Source organism: Barbatula barbatula (genome assembly GCF_947034865.1).
Source record: "Barbatula barbatula genome assembly, chromosome: 15".
Lineage (NCBI taxonomy): Eukaryota > Metazoa > Chordata > Actinopteri > Cypriniformes > Nemacheilidae > Barbatula > Barbatula barbatula.
This window is the reverse complement of record NC_136778.1, coordinates 623168-627351: the sequence shown is the minus strand read 5'-3', so window position 1 is coordinate 627351 and position 4184 is coordinate 623168. Positions and strand designations below refer to the sequence as shown.

Here is a 4184-nt window from a genome sequence, read left to right as displayed (position 1 = left end):
ATATATATATTATAATTAAAGTTTAGATGAAAAGCATCAGAGATTTTCAAATTTGATCTGAAAGTAAAGTTGGAGGTCATCGGCCTGGCAATGATAGTTAATATTATTTTCTGAAGAATGAAGCCTAGGGAAAGCATATAGAGTGGAGAACAGTAAAGGGCCAAGAATAGAACCCTGAGGAACACCATAAGGGATGGACGCAGACTGTGAGGCAAATAACCTGATATTAACTGAAAAAGTCCTACCCTTTAAATAAGAGGTGAACCACTGTAATGGCGTGCCTTGAATACCTACTACACATTTGAGTCAATTCAAGAGAATGTCATGTTCAATAGTGTCGACGGCTGCACTGAAAATGTAAATGTAGAAATATTTTGTTGATATTTTGTCTTGTATTCATATACAGTCTCTCTCTCTCTCTCTCTCTCTCTCTCTCTCTCTCTGTCTCTCTCTCTCTCTCTCTCTCTCTCCCTCTCTCCGTCTGTCTGTCTCTCTCTCTCTCTCTCTCTCTCTCTCTGTCTCTCTCTCTCTCTGTCTCTCTCTCTCTCTCTCTCTCTCTGTCTCTCTCTCTCTCTTTCTCTCTCTCTCTCTCTCTCTCTCTCTGTCTCTCTCTCTCTCTCTCTCACTCTCTCTCTCTCTCTCTCTCTCTCTCTCTCTCTCTCTGTCTGTCTGTCTCAGATCCACAACGGTCCCTCCTCATGAGTCTAATTTTGGTTATGGTACGCCAAACGCATGATTGACATCCACAACAGGTTTGTTTTCTCACTCTCTCTCCATCACGTGTGCACACTGAAAACCCAAATGCTCAAAATAATCACAAAGATTAAGTACTATAAACTTAATTTTATAAAAAAATTCTACTTAAGTAATTTTAAAAGTTTTACTTTTGAGTCAAGTAAAATTATTGTTATTTTTACTTTAAGCTTTGACTAGAATAAAAGAATTAGCTCTTGTGGTAGTTGTGCCAGTTCTGGGATCAGTCTCTTCTTATGTTAGGTTGCATAAGTCAATGTGTTTGATTATGGATATTTTGAGTGTAGGTAATATGTAAAATATAGAAACTGAATAAAGTTAAGTCAATTCTGTGTATTATTTTTATGTTCCGTCTACTTACTTTTATGAGAATGAATGAAATAGTTGAGTCACACTTGCTAAGACTTATCAAGAACTTAATTTAACAGCAATCAAAATCTGAAAGTTCTGCTTCCTTAAACCAATAATGTGTTGCATTAATTTGTAATGAGAATTTCCAATTTATCAGGGATTACAGTGCAAGCATATTAGTGATATGATAGGAGAAATAAACGTGTTTGTGTTTTAGGGCGTGTTTTCAGCAGTACGGGCGACGGTACACCGCTGTGATCCCGACCAACATATTCGGACCTCACGACAGCTTCAACATTGAAGACGGTCACGTCTTCCCGGACTGATTCACAAGACATACCTGGCAAAGAGTAAGACACGTTCACTTGAGATTCACTCACATGAGAGAATTTCATCTGATCCACATGCGTGTTGTGTGTAGAGGAAGGGAAAGCGCTGGAGGTTTGGGGCTCCGGTCGTCCCCTGCGGCAGTTCATCTATTCTCTGGATCTGGCTCGTCTGTTTCTCTGGGTTCTGAGGGAATATGATGAGGTGGATCCCATCATACTGTCAGGTACTCGCTCTGACCGACACAACTCATCTTTGATTTGTCATGTCATGTCGTTCATCTTCATCTCTCTGTTCATGTCTCCAGTGGGCGAAGAGGACGAGGTGTCCATCAAAGATGCTGCAGAGGCTGTGGTCGAAGCGTTTGGCTTCCAGAATGGTGTCGTTGTATCCTTTAAAACACTGATGATGTCACCGCTTAACTTTCCTCTTGTGATGTCTGTGGGTCTTATTGTCATGATCATAATTATTATTATTGTACAGTAATTCTTAACTCCTCACTGTCAGTATGACACCAGTAAAACAGACGGTCAGTTCAAGAAAACCGCCAGTAATGCCAAGCTACGCAAATATCTGCCAGACTTCAAGTTTACACCGTTTAAAACAGGTGAACACACACACACACACACACACACACACACACACACACACACACAACATGAAAGCTTTTATTCTGTTGTCACACGTGTCATCTGTATGAATGTGACACTCAAACTCACAATGAATTCACAATGAAGAAGATCCTGTAATGAGAAATATGTTTTATATGTGATGTGTTTTGTGTCAACATCTCTTATTTTCCAGCCATCAAGGAGACGTGTGATTGGTTTGAGGCCAATTATGACATCGCCAGGAATGAAGAATCATTGGCTGTCTTGAAACTGTTCAACTATGCTGGACACGACTGATAAAACATAAACATGACTTGTTCGTTTTTACAAAGAAGAATCTTATAAACACTGAATCTTATAAACACAGAATCATATAAACTTGTCTCATGATTATTATAAACACTATATTTGATCTGTTTTACTGTTTTCTCAGGTTCTAGTGATTCATATATTTTAATGGCAGAAATGTACTTTCTGGTGAACTGTCCCTTTAATGTGCTGATGGTGTTATTGTCAACTCATCAAATTTGTGGAAACAGGTTTATAAATCTATAAACTATTTATATTTGACATAATGTTTGTTTATAAATATGTGGAAATATTGTTTTAATCAGGGATGTGCACAGACATTTTGAAGGGCAGGGGCTCAAGTGGCACTTCTCATATATGTTTTCATTTCTTCTCAACAAAATGTTAAATATATGAAACTATTTTTAAATCCCTCACACAATTGTTTCAGGTCGTTTCATTTTTCTACATTTCACATAGAGACCATGATCTCTTAGAATTCACTCATTTTATCACAAGATTAGATTAGATTAGATTAGATTCAACTTTATTGTCATTACACATATACAAGTACAGTGTAACGAATGTAGTTTAGGTCTAACCAGAAGTGCAGTTAGCAAGTGCAGGATATACAGTTAGAATAAATACAGAATACAATATGAGAATATAATACAGTGGGCATGGACTATAAAAATATTTTGCAGTAGGAATGTTCTATGAAAATATGACAGAAGGTATATACTATGAACAATATATACAGATGACTACTATGAACATTAATGTACAGGTGGATAGAACAGATAATAATTTAGACTAAAATAGTGCAAGTGACTTAGGTATGCATAAATTCTTGACATTGGCTATTAAAGTTGCAGTGCAATAGGTGAGTTAATGCAGTTGTTGAAGTTGCAGTTATTAAAGTTACAAGACAAGAACAAAGGAAACTGAGCCACAATGTGTATGTATGCTATGCTAATGTTTCAAGTTTATATTTAGAATAAATGACCGCACAAAGGAACCGTGTCTTGCTGGCGATCCTGTTCGTGTCCTGCCAGCAATTCAGTCCTTGTCCTAGTTTGGACTTGTGTTCCTCAGTTTTGCCCTTGTTTGGGCTTTCCGCCTGGAGTCTTGTTCTGTTTTGTATCTATCATGTTGTTTTTGTTTGGTCACAGTCTGTCTCGTCTTGTTTGTGCCTTGAGGAGCGTCAGGTTTCCGCTCCTTAAAGAGGGGCTTCTGTCATGATTCTGCCGCATCATGTCATTTTTTTCCTTTGTTAGTGCAGGATCATGGCAGAACCTCATGTTTTTTGTGCGAGGCATTTATGCCATACACTTTTAAGCAAGATCATCTCTCTGTTTCTGTTTAATTTCTGAAATAATGCAACTGGGGTGAAATCAGAAAATTAGGACACTTTTTGACATTGAAAGTCATCAAAATATTTGAAAGATTTATCTACACAATCACAGAAAAATGTAAGGAGTGGTTCAACACCAGCTGAAGCCAATGATTAGCGCTTCATTGAAGCACATGCTTCAATGAAGCACAGCATAAAGGGAGTGGCTGAAAGCATGGTAAGAGAGAAAGAGAAAGAGGAAGGGGGAAGAGAACGTTTGGGCAGTTGTGAAGTACTGCAGGAGTACTTGAGTGGATCATGGTAGCGGCAGTGAGCGGCGAGTGAGGAACAGTAACTGTACCAGCTGGGGAGATCATCGAGTTCGGGCTTATCTTCTGAAACCACTATCCTTTGGATCATCCACCCTATGAAGAGGAGAGAAACGACTTGATTAATCGCTGTAAAGATAGAGTGAGTTTGCAGTGTCTGAAAGCGTGAAACCATCACGTGTGAGGATTTAC

At 38.5% G+C, this 4184-nt stretch overlaps 1 pseudogene across 1 annotated transcript; it reads left to right on the top strand.

Moving 5' to 3' along the window:
- The first annotated feature begins 193 nt into the window (after positions 1 to 193).
- Positions 194 to 2777, top strand: LOC306904546 (GDP-L-fucose synthase-like; annotated as a pseudogene). The gene is made up of 7 exons (XR_013788344.1): positions 194 to 211; positions 679 to 752; positions 1322 to 1454; positions 1526 to 1657; positions 1739 to 1818; positions 1939 to 2038; positions 2236 to 2777. The product of XR_013788344.1 is annotated as a GDP-L-fucose synthase-like (transcript).
- The last annotated feature ends 1407 nt before the right edge of the window (positions 2778 to 4184 follow it).